This window comes from Salmo salar, chromosome ssa26, assembly GCF_905237065.1.
Source record: "Salmo salar chromosome ssa26, Ssal_v3.1, whole genome shotgun sequence".
NCBI classification, from domain to species: Eukaryota; Metazoa; Chordata; class Actinopteri; order Salmoniformes; family Salmonidae; genus Salmo; species Salmo salar.
Genome location: NC_059467.1, coordinates 41,129,080 through 41,150,881, shown reverse-complemented (window position 1 = coordinate 41,150,881; position 21,802 = coordinate 41,129,080). Strand labels below are relative to the sequence as shown.

The 21,802-nt window shown below is 42.2% G+C and overlaps 1 protein-coding gene across 1 annotated transcript in view; it reads left to right on the top strand.

Annotated features, from left to right (window-relative positions):
- The first annotated feature begins 6,054 nt into the window (after window positions 1–6,054).
- Window positions 6,055–21,802, top strand: part of LOC106562774 (zinc finger protein 609-like) — a 113,400-nt gene continuing 97,652 nt past the window's right edge. Inside the window, 1 exon segment of the mRNA XM_045708846.1 lies at window positions 6,055–6,110. The gene's annotated coding sequence lies outside the window, so the exon portion shown is untranslated.

The following is a 21,802-nucleotide window of genomic DNA, read 5'->3' as shown; positions in this document are numbered from 1 at the left end:
TTGAGTGGTTGTTTGACTAAGCCCTTTCTTGCCCGAGGGGTTCTTTGCCATCACCTCACACACACCCATTGCAAGTTGTAATGTGTTTGTGTATCCATGCCTAGCATTGTAATTGGCCATTGATTAGCCTAGATTTTCTCTTGTTTGAGTTGCAGATTAAGCCACAGCCCTCCCATAAACAGCCTTTACCATGAGCCTACCTAATTGTACCAATCCTCCCAGTCATCTTTGCCACCCAGAGAGCGTAAGCGCTCTCCTTTGTAAAAGTTCCCCCCCACAAGGCTGTACAAGAATTCTCCAAATTTCAGCCTGACTGAATCAATGATGACAGCTACTTGCCCTGTGGGTGGCCTTCTTTCCTCCCCCACCAGATCAGGGCTTTCACTGGACAAGAACAGACACCGGTTCACACAAACACAGGCCCTGTTTGTGTTATTCCGACATTCAAACATTTGCAATGTCACTAAGCATGTTTAAATAAACACGACTTAAATCACTCACGGTGTTCCTCGTGCGCAAAATGACAGAGATCTAATGATGTTAACAAAGGGCCAAGTGTGAGACATTATAATGAGAAAGGACCCGGTCCTCTGCTCTCTGAAAGGAGAATGAACTCTAATAGGATGGAATGTGAGCAGCAGCGGCACTTCCTGTTCTCTTCCTGTTCTCAGTCACGCCAGCTTCCTAGCAACAGTTTTCCCCTCTCTCCCCTGCCCGAAGCTAATGCTACTGCAACTACTTCACACGTCCCCCCCCTCTGTTATCCACTTTCCTGAATAGGAGAGGACAGACACATGACTGTACCTGAGGCTATGAATAAGGGGGGCTGCACCCAGGCCTCTCACGAGCTAAAGACACCCAGCGACCACCTGCTTTATAGTGGGGGTTCCAATTCCTATTACATTATTTCTAATCCAATAAATTGACTAATATGCAATAAGTAGAAGCAACTAGTTCATGTTGGTCTTTTTCAATTATATTCACTTGAATGTCCAATTGAATGTCTGAGTTTGAATGTAGATGAATTGAAATGGAATTCATTGGGGTGGGCTCTAGTAGTGGTAGCAGCAGGTCTTTAGTGTTGTTGGCTGAAGGTTGATTGGAAAGGGGATTGGGGGAAATCCCTCCCCCCTAGGCTTGGATGTGGAATGAGGAATTGTAGGAGGTGGCTGGGGAACAATGCAACACAGGAACGGCTTGTGGCGCGTCATCCATTACTCCGTCGTCAACCGCCCCCATTTTGGAACAATGTACCTTCAATTAAAATTCTTCATAGTCTTCAAAATGGCTGAGAATGCTATTTTGAATCACCTTGAAATTGGCTGAAATTTGTTCTCAAGCTGCCAACATCTAAACAAACCTAAGATTTTTTTTCCATAGTAAAAAACAACAAAACTTGTTCACCACTTGTGAAACCCACCACAGATTGTCAGTTACTGTCTGCTGTCTGTCTCATCCAATCCCTCCTCCCAAGGTCTTGTGTGTGGAATGCATCATTTCCTCATCACACCCTTGATTGCTTGTGTGTTCGGTATGCCACGGATTCCTTGATGTAAGACTGGCTGATAAAGCTGTTAAGTAGAGCAGAAGTCCTGTCTGCAGCCGTGGCCTGCCAGCTCCAGTGTTCATCTGCCCAGCCCGCATTGGGGCTCATGGCTCGTCAGCTTCAGTTAGTCAGGAGGTCGCAGGCAGGCCCAGTCAGAGGAAGTGAAGCACATGAACCTTTGAACGAACTGCCTGTCTGGCTCCCCAAAGGCAAGTCAGTGTGTAAGATGGAGAGGGAGAGCATTTTTATATCTGACGTTCTCCTGTTATGGAGAATGCAGCTGGAGAGCCGACCTGATTGACCTCCAGGGCGGGCCTGAGCTCGTCACCGTCCGCGGCAGATACTCAGATCTACAAGTCAGCCAAACCTCCAAACAACAGGGCATAAAGATGTACATGCCAGGCAAAGATAAGTGAGTCTGTGCACCAACCCTAGTGAACAACTCCTCCGGCTCCGCGTGATCATGGGTATTGGTTTCCGAACATCCCACAGCTGTGCAGAAGCATTGATCTATACCTTATGGACGTGTCCATTACAAATTGGCTTTATCGCCAGGCAAATTCAACTGGCCCAATTTGTCTTGGCCCCTTTTGACCTGACCAACTAAGATAGTAGCTGCAACAATTGTCAAATTCTAGGGGATTACTCAAAATGGTACAGGTATAGTATCCCCCTTTATGCATGAAATAGCCAAAGCAGTGCTTCTTTGCCTGACAATGAATCTAAACCACTTGCAGAGATACAAGTCAGATATGCAGGATATACTATATGGACACCAACGCCATTATCATACCTGGACATTTCTACTCTCCATACTAAGCTTCCTACTGGGACTTTTTATGGAGCTTTTCAGAACTGTATTGTATTAATGTCAGCTGCAGAGACGTCTGTCCAGACGAGTCACTCCAATTTGGGACCTAATCTGTCATCAGAACTAAATCGGGTCACATGGGTTGGTCTAGCGAACAGCCATGCTCTCTGTAAGCACTGCAAAGGAAAAAAACATAGCGATCCATCTTTCAAGCCTCAGGGATGGGTTCTTAGTCAGGTATGTATTATATCTATGTATTTATAGGAGACTATCAGCATATCATCGCAACATGATGGGAAAGCAAAGCACTGCGGTTGTTTACTGCAGGAGCTAGAGACGGTCGTTTTCTCATTCATTTACTCAACCTCAAAAACTGTGATGGAATGATGGATGGCATAATTGGTGCAATTTGCCAGCGGGAGAGAGAAGGAAAAAGAGCCACAGCGGAGGTGGATAGGATACACCCTGCTATCTCCATCCCAAAACTGTAGTTAATGTCTTCTGAAGTGTTTTTCAACACCAGTCAGGGAGATCAAATTGAATACACAGTTGTCTCCTCATGACTGTACTGGAATCAATGTGTGGCTGTTGTGATAAAATGCCTTGCCTACCTGCCACATGGTTTCTGCATTCTCACTCTTGGATGAATGTGTAGTGTTTCCATCCATCTTAGACACATCGTGCCAGTCTGAAGAGGTAACATTCTCCTCTGAGCCCTCCATTATAGTACTTTAATGTATGATTAATGTGGCCAGGACAGGAGTAAACAGTATTTACATTGTTTGGTTAGAGACAATGCCTTTTAGACAGCAACCACAGTGAGGACATCCTGTAATCAGATACGATGGTGTAGTCCAGCTCAACTGTCATTAAGTACAGGTATATCACCAAGGTATGCTGATTACCTTCTCACTCCTATCTGGAACATCTTGTTCCAGGGGGTGGGGGTCAATTCTATTTCAATTCAAAAAGTGAACCAAACTCCAATTCAAATTCTAATGTTTCCTCATTGAAAAGCATTGAAGAGAATTGGAATGTTAGTGTACTTCCTGTAATGACTGGAATTGAAATGGAATTGACCCCAACCCTGCCTTGTTCATCTTCAGTGTATGCTGTACATGATCCCATGCTTGTTACTCTTTAATCTACCCATAACAACCATATTCATATTAACATGTTCTCCTTTGCCAGACTGAATTTGAGCCATCATCTATCCTTTCTTTCTACTTTCTAAATGAATTCATGTTTATCACCAATCCCATTGTTGTGACAAGCAGTGTTGTGGACAAAAAAGAAAGGTGCATTATTTGAAAATGTAAAAAATTCGCTGTTGGCTCAAATTATTCATAATTTGTGTTAGAACAATGCCTAAATTAAAAGAGTGTTTATCATCCCTGGGTGAGCTTCAAGGCTCACAGTGTCTCTTTAATGTGGTAATGGAAGATCATACTCCACAAATCAAACCGGTGCCTCTGTTATTCCAAATGACTGATTGATTTGCCATTTTTCAGCAAGGGAAAAAATATTACACTGTCGACACAGCTTGTTCATTTGGGTTCTGGCTGGCACGTCAGGCAGACAGACAGAGAGGGGCCTGGGTCTAATGCCTGCGACTTGAAGGGCGGAGTCATCAGTGATCTCTCTCTCCCCACTGTGCTCATTCACTGACTGTTATTTATCTTTCCAATGGAGACTGGCTGCTCCTTGGGGGAGGATGAGTGTGCCTGCCAGCGGGGAACGCATGGGAAGATGGAGGACGGTGGCTGACTGCTGCTTTGGCTCTGTGTGAAAATGAGCCCATTAATTCAGTTTCCCCAGGCCTCCCTGTGCCTGTTGTCTCTGTTTGTTAGTGAGATGATTCCTTCTGTCACGTCAAAGGGAACATTATCATATTCTTGTTGCCGGGGAAACCGTGCAGCAGCCAGAGAGAGGGCGAGGATCTCTTTAAGCCGTTTGAAGCGGGTAAACATGAAAGGTTATCTGTGGCGCTTTATGAGAAATGGCAATATGACAGACACATTTTTTCCCTTGTGTCTCCTTCTGTACTGTAATTCTTCTGCCTGCTTCCTAAAACGATACAACATAAAATATATTGGTTGAGATGTAAGTCTTTCTGAACAATGGAATTTAGGTACTGTGAGTGAATCTTGTGAGGCCTTCAGACAGCTCATTCCATCAAAGTTAGGCTTATATAAAATCTCCAACTGACCTGCACTTCAAATCGTTCAATCCAAAAAAGGAGTGCGGATCAAACCTCACTGAAATTTCTTCCTGTGTCAATTGTTGTGTAATTACCTTGCTGTGTGCAATCAAAACCATCAACCCTGCAGTGAAAACTCTTGGAGATTCATCCAGCCACACTATACCATTGAGGTCCCAGGCCATAAATGAAGAGCCACACTGACCTGGTCCAGGAATGTCTCCTAGGCACTTCTGAAAAGGCTTGAATAAGTATAAGCAACATGGGGAACATGTGGAGCTACTATATCGCTTATACTTAGCTATCAGTGGAGGCTGCTGAGGGGAGGATGGCTCATAATAATGGCCAGAATGGAGTATATGGAATGGTATCAAGCACATGTTATAAAAAATGTTTTCATGTGTTTGATATCATTCCAGTCATTATTATGAGCCCTCCTCCCGTCAGCAGTCTCCACTTTTAGCTATCCAATTCATTCAGATATACAACGTGCCTACAGGGTGTGGGGTCTAAGGGTTGTTTCTGGCCTGGACCTGTTTAAAGACAATAAAGAACAGAACAACTCATGAGTCAAGACATAACAGTATTGCTGGTAGTATCATTCTCTCATTACATTTTTGGCCAATAAAACATTTCCTCTCATCTCCTCAAAACCAATAGCTGACAGATATATTCTACCCTGAAATATGTCATGGCATCCACATGGGAAATGTATTCTGCTCTCCAAATATACAGTTCTGAGTACATTGTGTCAAATAGGCACTGGAGAAATTGTTTTATTATCCCTAATTGAAGGAGGCACTCTATAAAATACAATTTCCTTTAGGAAATACATGTTTTATTAAATGTTCTTATTATGTTATGCATTTTTTGTAAAATGTTATGATAAATTGTCACTCATAATGCAGGAGGACACATAATTAATTTATCAAGCCAATGTTTTTTTGCCATATAGTTTATGTATTATGAATGTATTACTTGGAGATGTGTGCAGATTTCATTACATTTTAGCAAACATTTGGTCAAAACAACAATATAATCCATTCAAATTCCAGTTCTGTCTCTTTTACTGAAGCGCACCCCTCCTGCCAGATAGTTCAATCCGAATGGAACGTTTGTCCTGGATTTCCTAGCAGCTCGTTCTGCTTGTTGGTTACGTTGTATCAAGCTCCAGTATTGGAGGGTACTAACAACCAGCAAGATACAGATACATCGAAAGCAGAGGAATTAACCCGGGGAGGAAATCTGTTCAATGTTGGATTTACTGTACAGAGGACCAAAGGGAAATATTAAATCATTGAATGGTTTGAGATTTAACCTAAAAATGACCGCCCGAGCTGGTATTTTCGATTTGGAACGGGATCTCAAAGTGTGATGGCAGCAGTCCAGTGAATTGCTGGCCTCTCCTTTTCCCTTGCCGTTGGATTTCTTGGGGAGTGCATTGGTCTGTGGTTATTTTGACACATTTTGTTGTCATTCTCGTCAATTACTTTTACTTCTTTCTATCTATGGAGTGTACGTAATCCGTCGTTGTATTGGGGTTTGCACACGGGGTAAGTGTCGCCTAAATATAATTATCTTGTATTTTGATATGTGGTGGGACTGGGAGAGACTGCTTGCCAGCTAGCAATGAACCTAGCTAACGTTAGCTAACTAGCTGTGCCCTGAGAACTCATTGTTTGAGACACCTAGCTAACTAGCAATAAGTTTGTCACAGAAAGCAACGTTATTTGACATGTATACAGTTTAATGCTAGCTACGAAATTAAGGAACTAGCTAACCAATATTTATTTTTAGAAGAAGCCCTTTTGCCATGAACACAGAACAATATACTGAATCTGGGTATCAAATCGTGCAGCTAGAAGCCAACTAGCCTAGCTAACGTTAGTTAGCAAGCTAGCTTGACACGCTTATTTCACAATATGTTACAGGGTAATACCAGTCTTTGGAAGTTAGCTAGTTAGCCATATTGGCATTCTGTACATTTATAAACTGTGAGGTGATTTGGGTTCATATTTTGGTTCTATGTTAACCAGTAACCTAAGGTCAACTCGAGCAGCAATGTCAGGGCTGAGATTAACACCTCATGCACGCTGTGACATTATTTGATTGCTCAGCCACATGCCTTGCAAGGATTGCCTGGAGTGGAGTTTGTCGGCCAACAGAACATTGCATGCCAATACAACTCTCCCTGGCTCTACATGTGTAAGCTTGCTAGCTAAACGCTGTATTCAAATCTCATACCATTTCCCAATCTCAAGCATATCTGCTATTATTACAGTAAGTACCACATGCTAGAGCCTGACAGATGATTTATGTAGTTTGGACATGGCTGTGGTTCTCAGCAGCCAATACTGGTATAGGTTAGGCTTTGAGAACATTCACTGCCTAGTAAAATGATTAAAGTACAATGTCAACATGGTATGAAGTTATTCTAGTACTTGAAATTAATTAGGAAAATAACAAGATGTTGGCTGAATGTCTTGGAAGTCTGATGGGGATTAGGCCCATGTTGGCTTGGCGCTTTTAAACATTTCCACTACTAACAAATCAAACCAGATGTGGAAAAACATTGTTTGTTGTGAACCACACTTATCTTGGTTACTTATCATTACCTTCCCCTAATACATAGACAGTACTTTCCCAATAGTTGCGTGTGTATTCCATAGTACTGCTAGATATCCCTAGTGAGTCAACGCATTGTAAAAGGCTACAGGTTCCATGCATGTGGGCAATTCCATGGTAATGGAATTACGCTGAGACTCAGATTTTTCACTTTTAAATGTAAACCAAACAAAAACCATAGATTTTGTTTTTACCATTATTCTGTGACCAAACTTTGAACAGTTTTTCCAGTAAATGTTTTTTTATTTAACTGTGTAAATTGTTTAAAGTAGTCATTGTTCATAGATCTGTATGGTTTGTTAAACTTGGAAATCACTGGTTTTTGTTTGGCATATATTTTAAAGTGTGAAACCAGAGTCTCAGCGTAATTCCATTACCTTGGACTGGCCCACATGGGTGAATCAGTGATTTGTAGTCTACTCTATTCTGACGATGGAGAAATCAAGCTTGCTAGCAGGACTTTGATCTGGAGTGTGGACCCACGGAAGGAGTGAATTCTACAGTGACTATGTTCCATGGAATATAATGGTATGTCTCAGAAACAAACATGTTTTCATCTTACCTGTCTTGGATCGAGCCAATCACCTGAGGTCACTTCTGAGAACCAGGAACAGTAGAGCATTAAACTACAGTAGAGCATTAAACTACACTGAACAGTGACTTTTCAGCCTTTTTGTTTAGAGGCTAAAAGCATCTGATAGTTTTATTTCAGGAAAGGGATTACGTCAGTGTGGCTCCAGTCATCTGATGGTAACATCAGCTGATGACAAACTAGAGGATTTACATCCTAAAAGGTAGCTTGCAATTTGAAACCTCAGGGGAGTCACTAACAGTCACTTGAACAAAGCCAATTCTCAGAGGTTGGCTGGGATTGAAATGAGGCTTAAAGGAGGGTTCCAATTGATTAAAGAATGTTGTTTTGAAATGTGCCGATTTATGATTGAATTGTTTTCTCAATTGTGTTTGCTTAGCCTTATTCAAGGACGTGTATTTCTGACCTAGCCTATAGCCTTACTTGAAGTGTATTTTGCACACATTTTTCAGCTCCCCTGCCACTTCCTATTACGGTTTGACAAAGCTTTCAGTCCAGCGGGCTTTACCTTTACCGACAGGTCATGAGTAACACAGCTTCTTTTACTGTACATCAGCATCTCTTATAAATACACAGATTCCCACTGGCCAACACACAAAGCGCTCCTCTCCCCTAACAAAAAGTTCCAGGTATACAACTTCAAAGCCTATTGACCACAGGGTGAAGGTATCGTTAAAACTCCAATGGACTCTGTGCATATGTTGTGATCTTTATCCAGATTTTTTACGTTTATCCATTTATGGATGTTTATGTTCTTGAAGCTTGTCCTGTTTAATTGCATTGCTTTAAGTATCATTAACAGCTCAATATGATTGAATAGCAGAACGCGTGTGGTGAGATATTGAGTTTTGTGAGAACCTCAATTTATATTCAGTAAGCTTAGCTGCATTACATTTTGTAACTGAACTTTAAGCCTTTCTGAGGTCTAGTGTCAAGGATGTGCCTGGTTTGTCTACTTTTATCCGTCTCTGTTGTAAGCCGTTATTGGACACACTACTCACATACACTAGAGTATACGTACGGGATAAACGCCAACGTTCTGTATTTTTGAAAGAATTAAAGATATGGGATTTGCAGAGAAAAACAGCAAATGAGCTGTTTTGTTGACATTAATTTGGATACATCCACAACCCATGTGCTGATAATGCCCGATGATGTCTGGCATAGCTAGAAGAGTTTGTCTTCTCGTCAGGACACTCAACATTGACTGTTAATTACGAGGAGATTGCTTTGCATATCAAACACTACACTAGATGCTAGCTACATAGTTTGTTGCTAGCAAAACTGCCAATATGACAACCGAATTAAAAAAAGATCCGTTTCTGAAAACAGCTGGTCAAACTAGAAACATGGGAGGATTTGACAGCTTGAGTGGCAGAGGGGACAGGAGAAATTCATGTTAATCACTCACCACGTTAGGTCAGATGCTCAAATGTCTCTGTAAAAACAAATCAATGCTAGCTAGCTACGTCTTTTCCTCGGTGGACCTGCCTTTACAATGTATCCAATTTCAGTTTGTGTGATTGTTGGTTTAGCTTTCTGTAACTGTGTAGCAAGTAGTCTGCATGTGTAGGTGCATATTGCGTCATGATTTGAAGGTTTCCTGATGTCTGGTTGTAATGTCCATTCTAGAATGCCCTTCTAGCCAATCAAAAATGACTATTCAATAATGCTGTGGTATAAAAAAAACATTAAGGACACCTGCTCTTTCCATGACAGTCTGACCAGGTGAATCCAGGTGAAAGCTATGATCCCTTATTGATGTCCCTTGTTAAATTCACTTCAGTCACTGTAGATGAAGGGGAGGAGACCGGTTAAAGGATTTTTAAGCTTTGAGACATGGACTGTGTATGTGTGCCATTGAGGGTGGATGGGCATATCAAAGGATTTAAGTGCTTTTTGAACGGGGGTTTGGTAGTAGGTGCCAGGCGCACCGTTTTTGTCAAGAACTGTAACGCTGATGGGTTTTACATGCTCCGTTTCCCATGTGTATCAAGAATGGTCCACCACCCAAAGGACATCCAGCCAATTTGACAACTGTGGGATGCATTGGAGTCAACATCAGCCAGCATCCCTGTGGAATGCTTTCGACACCGTGTAGAGTCCATGCAACTCAATATTAGGAAGGTGTTCCTAATGTTTGGTACAGTGTAGTTGACAGCTATGAACTGGTGCGTATAGCCATTCTGTCAGACTATCGAAGGACCTTTCTCATCATTCAGGCTAGTGAGGTTTTCAATTGTCCACAGATTTCTGTATTACTTCTCCCTTACTGAGCTCACTTTGCAAAATACCGGTTTGTGGCCAATTCACCCAGTGTTCTGGCTGTGCCTCTTTGCATTGGTACTGATTTACGCAGCAGGGAGTCCTCTCAATGCAGAAGGTAAAGTCTATAGCGGTTTTCTAGGCATTGGTCACTGAGCCACTGTCTGGATCAGCAACACGTCTCTGTACTTGCCCCTTAGTTTATTGTGGCCTCTGCAGATAATTGGATAAGTGAGAGAGAGGCAACGTTTTTCTGTAGACTGCTTCCTGCCAAATGGAAAAAGGATTCCAGTGTGTTTTCATGCTAATCGCACCGGGCCTAAATGACCAGCTCTATAATAACGTTATCTAGCTACTTCTGTTGGACATAATCACACACAACCTACCTCATTCTGGTTTGGTTCGATTTTTATAACTAAACCAAGATGCAACACAGTCTGTTTCAAATGGGAACAAATGAGCCATAGTGGGCAGAACAAGCAAGGAGGTGGGCAGTGCCAAGCACGAGCTAGCAAGATCCTATTTGCGCGTTCTAGCATTAATTTGCATATTTCCGTTGAGGAACGCCTACTCTGAAGTGTGCGTGTGCAATAACTCAATTCGCCTTTGCACTCCTTCTAAACATTTTATTTTTTTACTTTGCGAAAGGGGAAAGTCTACTAAACTTAGTCCACTCTGTTTGTAACAGATTGTAGTTTTGGGAACATAACTGTATTGAGATCTAATGTTTAATCGTGAGATCTAATGTTTAATCGATGAGTAAATGGCCAGAATATCGGCATAAATCCATCTTCTCCCACTGCCGGCCACTAGGCTTCCTTTCACTACCATATTTGGTAGTGAGTGGAAACGCCAACCGGATGCTTCACGTTTATACATCATTTGAAATATCTGTCTCATTATTCTGTGCTATTAGTACCTGATGCCTGGTTTGATCTAGCCATCTGACTGAAATGCATAAGTCTAGGACAGTGGATAAGGCTTAGTTCTGTGTCTTTTCCTAGCGGTTTGTTTACATTGTTCACAGCAAGTGATTTGCAATGCCAGTTGTCAAACAAGGCTTATTCTCATTGCAAAAGCTGCTTTATGGGGACTTGGACTAGCCTCCATGTACAGTCACTGCAAACAAAGATGTTGCTTATGATGAGACAGTAGTTCAGTTCATAGAATAACTCGTATAGAAGCCATGGCCTTGTGGTGTCTCCCTTGTTAGACTAATTATTTATACAATTGGCCTGTTTCTAGACAGGTGTCGGGCTGTTGACCAACTGTTCAAATAAGGTGCTTGTCTGATTGCGTTAAATACATTCAACAAGTTATTGCTTTTGAAATGTGTGAGTGGTACCGTGGTTTTTAGACCGGTCTTTAATCCCCTCTTATAGCTCTGAGCTACATGGCAACATTAATCACTCTCACCCCACATCAAGATGCTGCTGTTGTCCAGGCCTAGGAACCCCAGGAAGAGTAGCTGCTGCTTTAGCAACAGCTAATGAGATTCTAATAAAATACCAAAAATACTAGGGGCTAGTCTACATTCAGTGTGTTTTAACGTATGACTTACCATTCTGGTTAGGTGAGATGTTCAGTGTCCCCCATACAGACTTATGAAAGGAGCAGTGTCTATTTCCAGTGAGGTATTTGGCCCATGTCCTATAATCCAATTGTAGGTATGGTATTGATTGACCAGATACTGGTATGAATGTAATTTTTAGGTCTAATATGCTAGTCATTCTCCTTTTATCGTGCTGAACACAAGGAATGTCCCTTGAATTGGTCGACTCAAGTCCGTTGGAAATGAATGATGTTTGGTGAATGGCCCAGAGTCTAGATTCAGCCCAGTTCAGAATATTGACACACATTTGAGTCACTGTTGTCTAGATCTACAGATGGACTCTTGTTGGCTGCTCACTCACACAAACGTTCATGCAGTGAATCCATCAAGTCTGTTGTGAATAAAGTTGAACTATGCATTCTGGATAGGAATCATTCAAGATGTCCACTGGGTTTGATCCAATTCATCTAGGAAACGTTGAACATGCTGAGTGGGGTAGGCTAGGTCTTTACATATCGTATACCAGGGTATTTGGAAATAGCCATGGGATGGTTTTTCAATACCATCAATACTTTGAAACTATTTCTTTTGAAGTTTTTCAATACTTTTTAAAATATTTGTAGCTACTTAAGTGAATACCTGCAGTCAACTCGTGCGATATGATTTCACCTGTCACATTATTTTACATCATGAAGCTTTTACCATAGTTCCCCAGAACAGTTGAGCTAGTCACTTGTTTGTAAATAGCACAATGGTGAAAGCAGGAGCAGGTAAGTCAAGCTGTCTATTGACGGGTCGGCTTTCAAGTGTTTTTTTTTGTTGTTGTTGCATAACTATAGTGATCAGGGACGTGCAACTTGTTTCCCTTCACAGAAAATACATCAGTGCAACACATTTGGTAGAAAATAGCTTCATTTTCATCAGATGACAACAGAAGTGCAATGCTATTTGGCTGGCAGCCACAGTGAATTAGTAAATGAGCTGACAATGAAAAATCAAGGTATTTTTTTTGTTTGTTGCTTAAACGATGCATGTCCATCCTATTTCTAATGTTTATTATAGAAAGAATGCAGCCAGCTACATTTCCTAATGTTTTGCTTGAAGTTAATCTGGCATTTTACCAGAGAAAAGTAGACTACACTGAGAAAAGTAGACTACACCAGTCAGAGCGCTGTCTGCTGATAGAATCCCGTTTTACTGAAGCACAAAATGAGTCTGACAGCAGAAATTACAATAAGAAGCATTTTAGGTTTAACTTGCTAGTTATCTAAATAAGTGACTTAATAAGGTGATGGTGCATCATATTGTGTAAGCTTTCTGCCGTCTTTGAGAAGTCAAAGCCCTTTTGAGGAGTTATCCGTACAGCTGCCACTATCTTTATATCCTCTTCTTTCTCAGCCTGTCTGACCCTCCCTCCTCTTCTCTGAGCAGAGCAGGCAGGCCCTTTCCCTTGTGACTCCAGACGTGTGTGTACACATGCTGCTTCAGAGCAGACAAGCATGCTTCAAAACTTTGTTCACTTGGACAATGTCTCTCGTTCACATTCGCTTGTAAATGTCCAAACTCACCAAAAATGACATTCTGTAGCACCTACCTATACATGTATAACTTTATAAGCTGGATTGCCTGTCTTTGAAATGTATTTATTTTCGTTTGCGCTCCTTAGCATATTTATCTAGCGGCCTCCATGGAAATTCTGTTACCAGAATGCGAATAAAATTAGCACAAGTAACAGATGCCCAATTGGGGGGGTGTATCGATACAGTTAGGAGTTTTGGCGCAGGTACCTACATTTCGTAATATTATTTTGGACAATATTACATCGATATTGTGACTCCAAATATTCATTTGTAAAAACATTAGCGCCAGGCAGCTGTACCAGCACCAAAACTCTGGTATTTTTCATCTTATAGCTTGTTCTCCTTCTTTTTAAATAGTGAGCCAACCTGTTTTCAGCACTTTTATATCCATGACTTCTCATGCTCTCTCCTGTTCTTCTTCAGCAGAGCATTATGTTTGGATCGTTGAATCACAATACTTAGGTGCTGATATGGTATTTGCGATTCTAAGTATTGTGATAATATCATACTGTGAGATCCCTGCCAATTCCCAGCCATACATGCTATCATTTGGTTGTGTTCAAACCCAATCAGATCAATTATTGTTATTATGTTTCAGTGGGTTTTATTTGAGTTAGGCAAATATTTTCTTTGGCTACCTCAAGTAGCCTACTACGCAGAGCTTTTTGGTTTCAGAAATAGGCACTTGTAGTCAGGCAGGCATGTGTTTTTCATTTTCATGCCAAATTGCATTGGAGGTTTCCCTTCTATGAAAATGTCTTCTCTTCTCATGATTAGAGCTGTTAGCGATAAGCTGTTTTGCCAGCTGTTAAAAAGGTATGCTAACACATGGAACATGAGGAGGCCTGTCAACCAAGTGAAGGATCTCTTTGCTTGAATTCCTCTAATTCTGCATTGGCAAGTAATGCAGTTTCTTTGGGTGTAAAATGAAGATTAGATACCTTGCACAAGGAAGAATCATCCAGGTTGATGTGATGGAATAGACCTAGAGATTGCTTTTATGAGCAGTTGGTATTCCGTACTGTGTTTTTGTTGTAATTTGGAAATGTGAAATGGTCTAAGGTAATGCTGTCCTCCAGGACCAGATGGTGCTTGATGTAGGCCTACTTGACTCCATTTAACTTACTCCACTTAGGCTACTATATTAAGGTACGTTATCCTATTGATTATTGCCAATTGGTTAGTTCCAGCCTCACTAGATTTTTTGTCAATGTGTAGCCTATTTAATAAGCCATGACAATTTATTAGGAAAAGTGTCTTGCTTAGACTGTAATAATCTCATGTAGGCCCAGGCCTATGTTCTGCATACAATGTGTATTAACATCTCTTCATAGAAAGTGGCCTTGGGCAGTGAAAACCTCTGGTCATAGGCAACGATTCAGTAGTCTGAGTTTCTGCTACACAGGGTTATCATATTTTCTTTGGGTTAGGTAGTGTTTCTGAAGTCCCAAAGCTCTTTGATGGAAAACTTGTTCTGTTGGCCAACTCACAGTAAAGTTTGGGGCGGCGAGAAATTGGTCTTGAAAAGCAGCATGAGTCGACTTATCCATCGACGTGGACAAGGTTCAAGTTCAGAACAAGCTTCATTTTCGCAATTGGTGTGTGGGGTATTACTGGGAGAGTCCATGACTGTGAGGTCACTTCTGGTTACTGTTTTAAAGGGCATTCTACTCCAAAAATCCTTTGAAACTCAGTTGAATTTAATCTCTTGATCTTAATGACATCACCAGCCCGGGCGTTACTGGATTTGATTTGATTTTGTTCATGCTCGCTGTCGACACAACTGAATTATGCAGAAATCACAATTACATTTAGACAATAGTACGTTCAATTTAAAAATGTCCTAGCTTACAAGATTTTAGCTAACAATTATTTAGCTGTGCGCCCTTTTACTAAATTAAATATAGGAGAAACACTGATCATGCTGCTCACATTTCAGTCTGACTTAGGAATCTGAAGTCAGTTGATTAGGTTTGATTCAGTGCAGGTTTAGTGTTGATGCATTTGGCCTACATCGTTTAACAGCTGCAACAGCGTGCTTGTATGGCTTTACATTCCTTACACCATCTGGAAAGATCAACTGGGAGTTTTCCTTGAAAGTTATTTTGTCTGAAAGTAGACCAGAAGGAAGGATTGAGAAAGGCAGAGGTAAGAAAAGAAGAGACCATATGGAGGGAGAGCGGGGAAGGAAAGAAGAGACCATACGGGGGGGAAAGAAGGGACCATACGGGGGGAAGGAAGGGACCATACGAAGGGAGAGAGGGTGAAGGGAAAGAAGAGACCATATGAGGGGGGGAGAGAGGGGGAAGGAAAGAAGGGACCATACGAAGGGAGAGAGGGTGAAGGGAAAGAAGAGACCATACGAGGGGGGGGAGAGAGGGGGAAGGAAAGAAGAGACCATACGAGGGGGGGGAGAGAGGGGGAAGGAAAGAAGAGACCATACGGGGGGGAAGGAAAGAAGGGACCATACGAAGGGAGAGAGGGTGAAGGGAAAGAAGAGACCATACGGGGGGGGGGAAGGAAAGAAGGGACCATACGAAGGGAGAGAGGGTGAAGGGAAAGAAGAGACCATACGAGGGGGGGAGAGAGGGGGAAGGAAAGAAGGGACCATACGAAGGGAGAGAGGGTGAAGGGAAAGAAGAGACCATACGAGGGGGGGAGAGAGGGGGAAGGAAAGAAGGGACCATACGAAGGGAGAGAGGGTGAAGGGAAAGAAGAGACCATACGAGGGGGGGAGAGAGGGGGAAGGAAAGAAGGGACCATACGAAGGGAGAGAGGGTGAGGGAAAGAAGAGACCATACGAGGGGGGGGAAAGGACAGAGGGTGAAGGAAAGAAGGGAGAGCGAGGGAGAAGGGACCATACAGAGAGGGAAGCAGAAGGCTGAGTTGCAGCAATGTCTACCTGTGTCTGGGGAGTTCTCTGAGATTGCCTGCTGTTATGGAGGAATCATGTCTGAATGGCGCTGCTGAGCCTATTAATGGAGTTGCTCTTGTGTCTGCCAAGTTGTCAGCCTCTGAAGAAGGGTCCTCCCTTCCACCCCACACCCTACTGTATCAACTGCCTGGAAGAGATCAGTGACATGAGGGCCACAGACAATTTCTCTGCAGGTACATTAGCGAGAAGGCCTTCGCCCAATTTACTGAAGCATTTTCCCCTTGGACTGGAGGTGTGATGACAAACGTTATTTGACTCAAGTACATTATCTCCCGAGCCCAGCCATAGTGGCAGTACATTATCTCCCGGGCCCAGCCATAGTGGCAGTACATTATCTCCCGGGCCCAGCCATAGTGGCAGTACATTATCTCCCGGGCCCAGCCATAGTGGCAGAATTGCAAATGAAAGTACAGAATCTTCTTTATTATGCAGCATCATGGAGCCATTTGATTGATTGTGAGTGATGGGTTACATTATGAGGCCGCTGGCCATGGGTCGGCACCGACCATTACACTATTGTTAACCAGTATATGATTCTCCCCTTTTGGCTCATATGCCGCTGAAAAGACACTGCATTGCTTGATAATGTTCAGTGGTGTCTGGCTTCAGTTCTTTTTCCACACAGACACAGAACCGGCAATGGAAAAGATTACTTTTCGTAACATCGCTCACAAAATTATATTGCTTTGTTTATGTGTACTCTGGGACTAGATAAAATATACAGGAAATAGCCTACTTGAAGTGTTTTCACCGCTTAGGTTTTAGACTGTGTACTTCACCGTCTGAGCAATGGGGATGTTTTCAAAGCACTGTAGACACTTCACACAAGATGGGAGTCTGGTTAGACTACATGCTACAGTTGAATCAGATAAAATGTGTCAGATTGTGATGTGGCAGCTGAGCATTACTCTTGTCGTATTGATGTAGGGCTTCCCAGCTACGTGGCAGAAAGGCAGTAGCAAGTTAATACTGGCAGTATTGTATATCAATATAGCAGTAACCATTGCTGCCTTGCAGACACATAAACCGGAAGTGGACAGACTGGACTCTTTTTAATGAGCTCTGTTGCATGCCACAGGAAATGGAAGTCCCACTGTGAATGGGAGCTTGTTCTCCCCAGGTTGACATTAGCCGATATGGAAGCTGGCTGACCCGCAGGCTCCTGATTCCCATCACCTGGAGTTCCCTGTGCAGTTCTATTTTGGTAACCAGCTCCAAGCACACAATCCAATTACATGGAGGTTACTGTTTGGCTCTCTGGAAGGGGACCTGTCTTATACCAGGAGGCAGGGAAAAATTGCTCCTGTGCCAGGTTCTGCACTATTCAATTGCGGTTTTATTGGGTTATTACTCTGCCGCAGTAAATTATTGGGAAGCTCTTGGCAGGTGCCACAGAATCTTTTTAATCTGCCGACGACTGTCAGCTTTCTCTGCATCATAACCCTGTGACTTTTTGCACACTGGTGTTGTGTGGTGAGAAAACCCTCCCTTTATTTCATGGCACTCAAACAGCCAATGTGTTGTTGAGAAACTCTTACCCTGGAACTGTTCACTAAGTTGGGAGTGGTGTTCTGCTAACTAAGAACCGTGTGTGTAGCTTTAACATCCGATCCATTCCAATAAGACAGGGTTAGGAGAGAAGGGCGGAATGAGTCTAGCGGTGTTGCTTGTCACTGATTCTATTCAGGTTGTGTTGGTGTCTGCTTATCCATGACTGATTAGCCTGGGCTACGTGTTCTAGTGTCTGCACAGATGGTACCCTCTAACGTTAGGATGTAGAAACTAGCCTATATCAGCTCATTTTAATTAAAGGGATACTTCAAGTTTTTCTACTTACCCAGAGTCAGATGAACTTGTGGATACTATTTATATGTCTGTGTGCACTATGAAGGAAGTTAAGAGGTTGTTTCGCCAGCCAATTAACTAGCGTTAGCGCAATAACTGGAAGTCAACAGGTAAAGTAGCATACACTAGCATACTTATAGACTTCCAGTCATTGCGCTAACGCTAGTTAGCACTGGCTTGTGCAACTACCTTAAACTTCCTTCATACTGTATGCATAGACATCAAATGATATCCACAAGTTCATCTGACTCTGGGTAAGTAGAACAGCTTAATTTTAAAGGTAAATCTTGTAGAGTTGGTACATTCTGTGTGCAAATAATAGAAAGTGGACAAATCCTTTCTGTAAAGAGGTGTGTCTCTTTGGACAGGCCAGATATAATCCCCACCCTGACATGGGTGTCTGATGGATTGCTGGGGGAAATTGGATCTCTGAGAAAAAGACAAGCACCGAGGGGGGTACATTGCCTCATGCCCTCGGTCAACAGGCTGCTCACTGGGATGTTTCCTCCGTGGGTCTTTTCAAAAGGCTTGCTCTGCAGTTCTGGCGAAGGGCAGTACAGTAGGTCAACCGAAAATAGAGCTACAAACCCTCTTTTATGAAGGTGTCGGCTGATTTAGACCCCACCACTGTTTAGCCAGCCAAACGTCACAGCTGCAACCCCCCCAGTTGTACCACACTTCCATGTAGGCTCATCATATGGCAGTTTTACCACACTTCCATGTAGGCTCATCATATGGCAGTTTACCAGTTTTACCACACTTCCATGTAGGCTCATCATATGGCAGTTTACCAGTTTTACCACACTTCCATGTAGGCTCATCATATGGCAGTTTACCAGTTTTACTACACTTCCATGTAGGCTCATCATATGGCAGTTTACCAGTTTTACCACACTTCCATGTAGGCTCATCAAATGGCAGTTTACCAGTTTTACTACACTTCCATGTAGGCTCATCAAATGGCAGTTTACCAGTTTTACTACACTTCCATGTAGGCTCATCATATGGCAGTTTACCAGTTTTACCACGCTTCCATGTAGGCTCATCATATGGCAGTTTACCAGTTTTACCACACTTCCATGTAGGCTCATCATATGGCAGTTTACCAGTTTTACCACACTTCCATGTAGGCTCATCATATGGCAGTTTACCAGTTTTACTACACTTCCATGTAGGCTCATCATATGGCAGTTTACCAGTTTTACTACACTTCCATGTAGGCTCATCATATGGCAGTTTACCAGTTTTACCACACTTCCAGGTGGCGGTTGCTGTGAATCGGCCCTTACTGAAACCTGTTGAGTTGTTAGGCTGCCATGAAAGCGCCCATTTGGGAGGCTTCCGTTAAGGATGGCTGAATAATGTGGACGCCTCCTGCTTCATTTCCCATCTCCATTAGAGGTCGACCGACTAAGATTTTTCAACACCGGTACCGATTATTGGAGGACCAAAAAAAGCCGATACCGATTAAGCGGCCGATTCTTCTTCTTTTTTAAGTGTGTGTGTGTATATATACAGTGGGGCAAAAAAGTATTTAGTCAGCCACCAATTGTGCAAGTTCTCCCATTTAAAAAGATGAGAGGCCTGTAATTTTCATCATAGGTACACTTCAACTATGACAGACAAAATGAGAAAAAAAAAATTCTAGAAAATCACATTGTAGGATTTTTTAATGAATTTATTTGCAAATTATGGTGGAAAATAAGTATTTGGTCAATAACAAAAGTTTCTCAATACTTTATATACCCTTTGTTGGCAATGACACAGGTCAAACGTTTTCTGTAAGTCTTAACCTCTTGGGGCTAGGTGGGACGCTAGCGTGCCACCTGTGGTGCACTCCATCAACAGCAGGTGCATTTCAAGAGCGGCAAATTTGAATCCAAATAAATGTCAAAATTCAAATTTTTCAAAAATACAACTATGTTACACCATTTGAAAGATAAACATCTCCTTAATCTAACCACGTTTTACGATTTCAAAAAGGTTTTACGGCGAAAGCATAAATTTAGAGTATGTTAGGACAGTACATTTACAAGAGTTGTGTGTAATGTTTTGTCAAGTCAAAGACAGGGTCACCAAAACCATAAAACCAGCTAAAATGATGCACTAACCTTTTACAATCTCCATCAGATGACACTCCTAGGACATTATGTTAGACAATGCATGCATTTTTAGTTCTATCAAGTTCATATTTATATACAAAAACAGCGTTTTACTATGGCATTGATGTTGAGGAAATCGTTTCCCTCCAATAACCGGCAGTCAAGTCAGCGTCACAAATTAAATAATTAAAATTAGAAAACATTGGTAAAATATTATATTGTCATTTAAAGAATTATAGATTTACATCTTTTGAACGCAATCAACTTGCCAGATTTAAAAATAACCTTACTGGGAAATCACACTTTGCAATAATCTGAGCACTGTGCCCAGAAAAATACGGCGTTGCGATACAGACTAGACGTCATGTTGGGGAGATCTAAAATCGAAAATACTATGTAAATAATCCATTACCTTTGATTCTCTTCATCAGATGTCACTTCCAGGTATCACAGGTCCATAACGAATGTAGTTTTGTTCAAAAAAGCTCATCATTTATGTCCAAAAATCTCCGTCTCGTTAGCACATGATGTAAGCCAGCCGGACTTCTCGTCATGAACGAGGGGAAAAAAATATATTTCCGTTCGTTCAAACATGTCAAACGTTGTATAGCATAAATCATTAGGGCCTTTTTTAACCAGAACATGAATAATATTCAAGGTGGACGAACGCATAGCCTTTTATAACGTATTGGAACGAGGGTACCCAACATGAAGTAGCACGCCAGGTGTCTAATGGGACATCACCGTTCCATGGCTCTTGTTCGGTCAGATCTCCCTCCAGAAGACTCAAAACACTTTGTAAAGGCTGGTGACATCTAGTGGAAGCAATAGGAAGTGCCAAAATATTCCTAAACCCCTGTGTTTTTCAATGGGATAGGTTTAAAGTCAATACAACACATCAGGTATCCACTTCCTGTCAGAAAATGTCTCAGGGTTTTGCCTGCCAAATGAGTTCTGTTATACTCACAGACACCATTCAAACAGTTTTGGAAACTTTAGAGTTTTCTATCCATATATAATAAGTATATGCATATTCTAGTTACTGGGTAGGATTAGTAACCAGATTAAATCGGGTACATTTTTTTTATCCAGACGTGCAAATGCTGCCCCCTAGACCCAACAGGTTAACAAGGTTTTCACACACTGTTGCTGGTATTTTGGCCCATTCCTCCATGCAGATCTCCTCTAGAGCAGTGATGTTTTGGGGCTGTCGCTGGGCAACACGGACTTTCAACTCCCTCCAAAGATTTTCTATGGGGTTGAGATCTGGAGACTGGCTAGGCCACTCCAGGACCTTGAAATGCTTCTTACGAAGCCACTCCTTCGTTGCCCGGGCGGTGTGTTTGGGATCATTGTCATGTTGAAAGACCCAGCCACGTTTCATCTTCAATGCCCTTGCTGATAGGAGGTTTTCACTCAATCTCACGATACATGGCCCCATTCATTCTTTCCTTTACACGGATCAGTCGTCCTGGTCCCTTTGCAGAAAAACAGCCCCAAAGCATGATGTTTCCACCCCCATGCTTCACAGTAGGTATGGTGTTCTTTGGATGTAACTCAGCATTCTTTGTCCTCCAAACATGACGAGTTGAGTTTTTACCAAAAAGTTATATTTTGGTTTCATCTGACCATATGACATTCTCCCAATCCTCTTCTGGATCATCCAAATGCTCTCTAGCAAACTTCAGACATGTACTGGCTTAAGCAGGGGGACACGTCTGGCACTGCAGGATTTGAGTCCCTGGCGGC